The sequence below is a fragment of the Trichomycterus rosablanca genome, chromosome 11 (assembly GCF_030014385.1).
Source record: "Trichomycterus rosablanca isolate fTriRos1 chromosome 11, fTriRos1.hap1, whole genome shotgun sequence".
Lineage (NCBI taxonomy): Eukaryota > Metazoa > Chordata > Actinopteri > Siluriformes > Trichomycteridae > Trichomycterus > Trichomycterus rosablanca.
Genome location: NC_085998.1, coordinates 7,379,309 through 7,389,730, shown reverse-complemented (window position 1 = coordinate 7,389,730; position 10,422 = coordinate 7,379,309). Strand labels below are relative to the sequence as shown.

At 40.7% G+C, this 10,422-nt stretch overlaps 1 long non-coding RNA gene across 2 annotated transcripts; it reads right to left on the bottom strand.

The window, feature by feature from the left end:
- Positions 1-4,967: 4,967 nt before the first annotated feature.
- On the bottom strand, positions 4,968-9,904 carry LOC134323486 (uncharacterized). Of its 2 annotated transcripts, none has more exons than XR_010014056.1 (3): positions 9,845-9,904; positions 7,770-7,863; positions 4,968-5,213 (listed from the first exon to the last, which is right to left on the bottom strand). It is a non-coding gene; the product is annotated as an uncharacterized LOC134323486 (long non-coding RNA). The 2 variants fall into 2 exon arrangements; XR_010014055.1 differs by lacking the exon at positions 4,968-5,213 and adding an exon at positions 7,331-7,416.
- Between the last annotated feature and the right edge of the window lie 518 nt (positions 9,905-10,422).

The following is a 10,422-nucleotide window of genomic DNA, read 5'->3' as shown; positions in this document are numbered from 1 at the left end:
TGCTTAAATTGTATACAGTCACAACTGTACGTCACATTGGATAAAAGCGTCTGCTAAATGCCGAAAATGTAAGTGTAAAGCAAATAATCTGCTTCTAACTTCACAGCAACAGTTTAGGGAAGGCCCTTTTCCAGTTCCAGAATGACTGTTCTCCTGTGCACAGAGCACGATCCATCCATGAATTGGAACCTTGACTGCCAGCTAGGCCTTCTCGTCTAGCTTTGATGAAATAGTCTGATTTCCCACAGACACGCTCTACTTTTGTGGAAAGGCTTTTCACAAGAGCCTGTTATAGCCTCAAAGAGGAATGCCTTTACATTAATGCCGCTGAAATGAGACATTCACCAAGCTGTCCACATACTTTCGACCATATCATTTTATTTGTGGGATGGCAGAATGGTACAATGAGTGCTGCAGATCCTATTATGATCTAGGTACACTGGTTTAGCCTCCGCTCTTAAAAAGATACCAGTAGGTGGATTGACCGTAAACACTGGACGCACTTCTAATACAGTGGCACAACATTCTCCTACGTACAATATTTGAATTTAAAGCAGCCGGATTACTTTCTGTTTTGAAAAATTGGAGGAGACCAGAGCACAGGGAGAAATGCGCATAGGGAGAACATACCAAACCCCATGCTCATGTTGACTGGTGGCTAGGTGCAACATTCTGCTGCTCAGTTTCATCTCTTCAAATATGAACTGCTGTTAAAGCAATGCGCTTTTCTATGGAGCAGATTATCCAAATGAAATACTGAGAGGGGCGCATGACCACCCGTCACCCCCCTCATAAACACCCCCCAGTCCAAACAAACACCATTTCTACACCCCTGTGTTTTATATTTTGTAAATTCTGGGGAAAAGTGAGAACATTGCAGTTCAGTTTAAAAACTCGAACATTTTCACACAGTTCAGTCGTGAGGAAGATGAGTTCAGAGCTTGTTTGACTTTTCACCACTCAGTCAGTGAGGCGCGGCGGTAAACGCCGAGTGTTTCAGGCTACGTCCTGCAGTCATTACGCCATGAGTCACGCTAACGTGTAGTGTAACGCCACCGCACCGCCACCCAAATACATACAGCTGAGCTTAATACCTGCTGCTAACAAAACTGCCTGTTCACTCACCTGTACACACACACACACACACACTCACGAACACACACACACACACACACACACTCACGCACACACACTCACATACACTACACACACACACACACTCACGCACACACAAATACATACAGCTGAGCTTAATACCTGCTGCTAACAAAACTGCCTGTTCACTCACCTGTACACACACACACACACACACTCACGAACACACACACACACTCATACACACACACACACACACACACACACACACACACATACATACAACTAAGCTTAATACTTGCTGCTAAGCTAGCTGCCTGTTCACTCACCTGTACACACACACACACTCACGAACACACACTCACGCACACACACTCACATACACACACACACACACACATACAACTAAGCTTAATACTTGCTGCTAAGCTAGCTGCCTGTTCACTCACCTGTAGTCCCAGTTTATACTCTGAAATATTACACACACACTCATACACACACACACACACACACACACACACACATACAGTACATACAACTAAGCTTAATACCTGCTGCTAATCTAGCTGCCTGTTCACTCACCTGTACACACACACACACACACACTCACACACACACACTCACATACACACACACACACTCAAGCACACAAACTCAAATATACACACACACACACACACACTCACACACACACCCACACACCCAAATACATACAGCTGAGCTTATCACCTGCTGCTAACACACATATTCAACAACAAACACATACAATTTACATTCAGACAAATACTCACACGCACACACACACATGCATACACACACACACACACACACACACACACACACATTCAACAACAAACTCAAACAATTTACATTCACACAAATACTCACAAACACACACACATACACACACACACACACATACACATGCATACAGCTAAGCTTAATACCTGCTGCAAACCCCACTGCCTGTTCACTCACCTGTAGTCCCAGTTTTTACCCTGAAATATTACACACACACACACACACACACATTCAACATCAAACACATACAATATACACCCACACAAATACTCACACACACATGCACACACACACACACACACACACACACATTCAACATCAAACACATACAATATACACCCACACAAATACTCACACACACATGAACACACACACACACACACATTCAACATCAAACACATACAATATACACCCACACAAATACTCACACACACATGCACACACACACACACACACATTCAACAGCAAACACATACAATATACACCCACACAAATACTCACACACACATGCACACACACACATTCAACATCAAACACATACAATATACACCCACACAAATACTCACACACACACACACACATTCAACATCAAACACATACAATATACACCCACACAAATACTCACACACACATGCACACACACACATTCAACATCAAACACATACAATATACACCCACACAAATACTCACACACACATGCACACACACACATTCAACATCAAACACATACAATATACACCCACACAAATACTCACACACACATGCACACACACACATTCAACATCAAACACATACAATATACACCCACACAAATACTCACACACACACACACACACACATTCAATATCAAACACATACAATATACACCCACACAAATACTCACACACACACACACATTCAACATCAAACACATACAATATACACCCACACAAATACTCACACACACACACATTCAACATCAAACACATACAATATACACCCACACAAATACTCACACACACATGCACACACACACATTCAACATCAAACACATACAATATACACCCACACAAATACTCACACACACATGCACACACACACATTCAACATCAAACACATACAATATACACCCACACAAATACTCACACACACACACACACACATTCAATATCAAACACATACAATATACACCCACACAAATACTCACACACACACACACATTCAACATCAAACACATACAATATACACCCACACAAATACTCACACACACACACATTCAACATCAAACACATACAATATACACCCACACAAATACTCACACACACACACACACACACACACATTCAATATCAAACACATACAATATACACCCACACAAATACTCACACACACACACACATTCAACATCAAACACATACAATATACACCCACACAAATACTCACACACACACACACATTCAACATCAAACACATACAATATACACCCACACAAATACTCACACACACACACACACACACACACACATTCAACATCAAACACATACAATATACACCCACACAAATACTCACACACACACACACACACACACATTCAACATCAAACACATACAATATACACCCACACAAATACTCACACACACACACACACACACACATTCAACATCAAACACATACAATATACACCCACACAAATACTCACACACACATGCACACACACACACATTCAACATCAAACACATACAATATACACCCACACAAATACTCACACACGAATATTCAGATACACACATGCGCACACACACACATCTAACTGCACACACATTCTCATATTCAACAACAAACACATACAGTACACACCCATACAAATACTCACACACAAATATTCAGACACAAACACACACATGCACACACACTCACACAACTCATGCAATACACACCTATACAAATACTCACAAACACATGCACACAAACACTCTCTCACACACACACACATGCTCATACAATAAACACTCGCACAAATACCCACACACACATGCACACAAATACTCTCTCTTTCTCACACACACAAATACACTCATACCCAATCACACACACACACACGCTCAACAACAAACACATAAAACACACACACACACACAAATACACTCATACCCAACCACACAAACCCACACTCATACTCCAAAACAAACACATACAATACATACCCACACAAAAACACTCTCTCTCTCTCTCTCTCTCTCTCTCTCTCTCTCTCTCTTTCTCTCTCTCTCTCTCTCTCACACACACACACACACACACACACACTTATACACAAACATTACACACACACACACATACTTAGCGACAAATATACTATACACAATCACACAAGTATTCACAAACACATGCACACACAAACATCCACACAAATACTCACACACCCATACTTAATAACACACATACAACAATACACACACACGCACGCACACTAACAAACACACACACACACACACACACACACACACTTCATCAGCTTACTTGTATTATCTTATTTGAAAGCTCTCACAGCACCCATTCATCTTATGGCACGCATTTGCCAAATGACTCCCCCCTCCGGCTTCCCCTGCACAATTAAACAAATTACCCATGATTCATGAGGGGCTCGAGCTTTATAAATGTACATTATCTCCAAGCTCCACTGAGAACACAGCTTCTCCCAATTTGCTTTTTAATATAGCTTTATCTTACCTTCACATCATGTTCCAACACTGGGAATCAAACACCACGATAGACACCAGGCTAAAAAATCCTGCTCTCTGATTGGCTGTGTGGTGTGCATTTAATCCTTAGGACAGTGATATTAGATTCAATCAAAAGATTATTAACTCTGTCTCTCTCTCTCTCTCTCTCTCTCTCTCTCTCTCTCTCTCTCTCTCTCTCTCTCTCACACGCACACACACACACACACACACACACACACACACTAATAAGGAAATAAATAACACTGCCCTTACAGTTTATATAAAATGTATTATCAGCAGGAAATAAATAAAAACTGAACCATGACGCTGCTTTATTATTTTCTTTTTTTTATTGCCATCACAAAGCCTTAATTGGTAAATTATTTTCCCTATTAATTTTAAACATATTTCTTTATGTGTATAGAAGATATTGTAACATGTTGGCTGTGGTGGTGTTGTAGTAATGTCTTTGACTGTTGTCACTTGACTCTAAGTTTGGCGGTTCAAGGCCCGGTTCTCAGCCCTGTGTTTCAGCTGGTCAACGGCAGTGGTAGCTCAGCCAATAAAGGAAACATGAAACACTAGAGGTGCATTCTGGTCACAGCAAGAGATCCCAAACTGTAGGGAGTAAAAACGTTCAGTTTGAAGGAAACTTCAGACTGCATAGGGAGAAGTGAGTAAGTAATTATTACACAGGAAGCTGACAGTAAAGTTTACCCATCAGACATTGCATGTTTTGTGGGTTAAGATAGCAGGTGGGAGTCGCTCAGGTGGCGCAGCGCTAAAGTATGCTAGCGCACCAGTTGGGGTTTCGAATACGTTGTATCGAATCTCAGCTCTGCATTTGCGACTGGGCTGGGCGGCAGCATGAACAACGATTGGCTGTTGGGGGTGTGGCCCTCCGTACACAGTGCCCGTCAAGTGCATGAATTTGACTCGTGCAGGTGAAAAATGCAGTCTGTACTGACTGTACGTGCCGGAGGGGGAGCATGTCAGTTGAGAGGCGTCCTCAGTCAGCGGTGAAGGGTTGAATCAGTATAGAGGACGCAATCAGGGTAATTGGACACGACTAGATTAGGGGATAAAAATTGGGGGTGGAAAGTGGGAAAAATAGATGGGGTGGTGCGGTGGCTTGGTGGGTAGCACTGTCACATCACAGCAAGAAGGTCTGTGATTGAAGTTAATATGAGTAAGGAAGGGACTTTTTATAATCATATAATGTAGTTTCACATATTTAGTCATCATTAAGTGTAAAATATTTTTTTAGAGCGCTGCGACCTATGTCACAAAGAGAACAGAACAATCAGATAGAACAACTCTATGGCGCCAGATGTATTTTCTTATTTTTAATGACATGTATGTTTCATGGCATTCTCCTGATTCTCTTTGTGTGTCCGACTCCAAGGAGTTGAGTTGGCGATGGGGACAGGGGCGGCTCGTTCCGTAGGGCGATCGGGCAACGCACCACCAAAGGACGAAAGGGAAGAAATTTTTCTATCACAGCTGTGACTGTTCTGGACAGTCTGTCTTGCCTCCGAATATCGTAGTCCAATCAGCGTCGAGTTGTGTTCCGTACAGTACCGCCCCTTTTAAGGTGATTTCAGTCTGACTGAAAATCGCCCCGGATTGCTCTCATAGACTCTCATATTAAGGCTCTTTTTCTTGAACTGCAGGCGCTGCAATACAATCTGAATGGGTTCCGGGAGGGCTCGCACTTACGCGCTTGCCTCACACGTAACCTGGTGTCGCGATCTCATCACCATGACTACCATTACCTCAGGTCAGAGCAACTCCATTAGGGAAATGCCATTCAGTCGTCGTAGTAATCAGGATAAATTAGCAACTAAAGAATTAGGGCCACCCAGACCAAATTTAAACATCAAGCAAGTATCTACAGAGGCGGGAAATTATATAAGTTACAAGTAAATTACAAGTAAGTAATGTCATTTTTAAATTGTGAATTGTGATTGCACTTATTGTATCTCCCCAATTATTTAATTGTACTTCTTTATTCATTGCACATCAGCCCTGATGCCAATCTTTATTCTGGATCTGCTGCACCTAAAATAAAATGCTATCTGATGAAGACTGAATTAAATTGTTAGTGTGAAGGCTTTACTTTATTTTATGATTAATGGTAAAGCTGGTCTCTCTCCATGTTCAAAGTTATTTGTGAGGGCAAACTGACAGATGACTTCAGATGTTAATTATTTAAGCTTTAATTTACCCATTGAACGGGTCACCTTGGCCATCATCGCAACAATTGCCCACCCTGAGTGATTTGACAGGAGCCGCCACTGGTTGGGGAGAGTATATGGGGGGGGGCAATAGAGGTATTTAAGACCTATGTAAAATTACTTAGTTGTTCTTACCGCGGTATGCTTCTATGCTGTATGATAATCCACAATTGCGCTTTCATTAAACTTCAATCCAGCTAAATGAATATCGTGTCTGAGTTTGCTTTCTGACAGGAAAGTTCTACTACATGTCCTGGGTTCGATTGCCAGGTGGAGCAGTCGGCGTCATTTCTGTGTGGAGTTTGCATGTTCTCCCTGTGTCTGTGTCTTTGGAAAGAAATGTCATTCCAAAGTTAATTTCTTTTCTTCATGTTCAGCAACTTAAACTGTTGCTGACTGTATCACATGAATTCAATGATAAGAAGGGACGTCTCCTCTGGCCACAAGTTTCACTTGCCTTGATCCTTCATCCTTCATCCAGAACTCAAGACATCAAGACCGACATTAAAGTTCTTTTCTGTACTAGCACCCAGGTAGTGGAATGAACTTCCCCTGTTTGTTCGAACGTCTGAGTCTGTCATCATCTTCACAAAATAAATAAAATAAATTAATAAATAATAAAAAAAACCTTCAACATTTAATGGTTCTAACAAGGTTTCAGCAGATTTATATCCATGGACTGTTGTCTACTTCAACTAGAGAAGGGAATGTTTACAGCGCTAGATGAGAGCGTCTGTTAAATGCTGAAAATGTAAATGAGCCCCATTACTCTTGTATGAAAAGACTATTAAAGCTAATTGGCACATCCAGCTTACATCTGGAATCAAATAGAGCTCATCCAGCAATGGCTGATGGGAGGACAGCACGGTGAAGAACGAATATATAATTACACCCACAAACATAAAACACAGTCCTAATGATAAGTGTCGATTCTTACCTGCTAGCTGGACAATGAAAGCAATGATGCCTCTGTATTCTCCTTTTTCACTCTGAAAGTGCTTTACTGGGGGTTTAAAAATATAGACACAATGCTGGAGAACAAAACAGACCCGTAATTACACACTGAACCAAAAAAAAAAAGAAGAAGGTCAGAACTAAGAATCATGACAGATCCAGATCATTAGAGACAAAAGACAGAAGTTGCTAGATGGCCAGTGGAAGCAATGCCAGCACATTTCAGTTCTGTTGGAACTGGTTTTAATGGGGCTTTTTATATAATGGCTGGCAAAATGGACAGAATAGTGAAGAAGAGTTCAGATCCATAATTACACACAGCCACAAAAAATAGTAAAAATCCTAAATAACAAGAATGAGAAATTACTCAGAGCTTAATAAAATGACAACATTTCTGAAATAATATTATTCCTTCTAAAACTCTATAAACTATAAATAATTCCTGACAAGCTGCTGAAAAATGTAAGAATCATAATAATTTGAGGTAGGGGTGTGATTGGTACTAAATTTAAAGTATAATGTCCACCAGCTTTCCCAAGATTCCATCTCATCCCTTCTTTATCGACCCCACACACAAATGCATATCACAGCTTATTGTGTCAGTTTTCACTCAACAAGTATGAACACACCCCTACAAATCATTGTAATAATAATAATAATAATAATAATAATAATAATGATAATAATAATAATAATAATAAATAATAATAATAAATAATAATAATAATAAGAAGAAGAAGAAGAAGAAGAAAAATAATAATTAATACATAATAATAATAATAATAAATACATAATAATGATAATAATAAAATAATAATAATAATAATAATTAATATTAATAATAATAATAATAAGAAGAAGAAGAAGAAGAAGAAGAAAAATAATTAATACATAATAATAATAATAATAATAATAATAATAATAATTTTATTTGAGGTCACTCAGGTGGTGCAGCGGTAAAACACGCTAGCACACCAGAGCTGACATTTCAAACTCGTCAGTTTGAATCTTAGCTCTGCCATCCGGCAGGCTTGGTGGCTACATGAACAACAATTGGCTATTGTTCACACAGGGTGGGAGCCGTAGCCAGGACCTCATAACTGATGCAGTTATGACCTCTGCTAGATGATTGATGGCGCCTGCACATAGTCGAGGGATAATGCATTAATCAGGGTGTGGCTCTCTGATTGCCACAAAGCTGATCTGCAAATGAACTCACCTCGTGCAGGTGAAAAGATGCAGTCGGCTACTGCACACATGTCGGAGGAGCGTGTGTTAGTCTCACTCTCCTCAATCAGGAGTGGAGTTCAGCATTGGTAGAGAGGAAGCATAACGCACCAGGGTAATTGGATATGACTTCATTGGGAAGAAATTGGGAAAATTGTAAAATGTCCAAATAAGGTCATATTCAGGGGGCTTGTCCACATACTTTTGGTCATTTAAAAGAATGATTCATGCTGGAATATTATTTTTCGTGGACTATTAGAAGCTAAAATGCATTATATTTTTTTTCCCCAGGATTATTTTAAATCCAGATCCAAAACATGCAAGGGTAAATGCCATCACATTTGCAGCGTCTCGGTCTTGCCCAAATGATCTGCTAAGCCTTGTTCCCGAAACGTTGATCAAAGACTTGCTACCAAGCAACCGGGAGCAACAGTGGAGACAAAGACGAGCATCATGGATTACCAGCTTGAAGAGCAGATTTGTAAACCATGACGTGGATTCAAAAGAACCAGTGACGTGCGATATGTAGTTTAGCTATCATTGAGCTGGTAAACTCATCGCTAATCCTTGAGCGGCCATGATAGCATGACGACAAGTCCTGGCCGTGCTGCTCTAAACCCGTGTGTGGATTGGGATCTTGTCTAATACGCAGTGTCAACAGCGTGGCGGCATTGGACGAGCGAAATTAAAAGTGATTGCGCGGCGCGGCGGAGAGCGGGCGACCGAATCAGCGGGCGAGTGCACTAATGAGCTGAAATTGAGAAAAGGGAGCGATAATGCTGATGGAGTTTGAGAGGTTGAGACTCTGAACGCATATTAAATATTGATTACCGTATACTGTCGCTGGATTCGCCCAGCTCTGACGCCGGAGATATGAAGGTTGGTGTTTGGAGAGCGCACTGATCACGCAGTCTGAAATTTGCGGAAGGGCGCCTGTAAGAAAGTCATTAAAGAAGTGAAATGGACGTCCTCATTGTTCCAATCTGTCTCTGTCAGACTTCCTCATTTTCATAAATACTCAATCAGGCGTACCAGATGACCCTGTCAAGAAGATAAATGTTCATCTTTGGCTTTCATCAGCTTTGGACCTCTGGTTCTAACTATCAGGAGTCTGTGGCAGCCGGTTGTAGAGTCAGGCTAAAGTCAAAAGTTTGGCTAAAGTGGTACAAATACATCATTCATCAGCAAATAAAAAACCTTAGAAAATACGAAGTGTCAAGAAAACTAGTAATCTCATCCCGAGTGTCCAAATATAAATGAACTCCTGACCATGATCATGTTGGGTCCTTCTGTGTCTATCTACACTGATCAGCCATAACATTAAAACCCCCTCCTTGTTTCTACACTTACTGTCCATGTTATCAGCTCCACTTACCATATAGAAGCACTTTGAAGTTCTACAATTACTG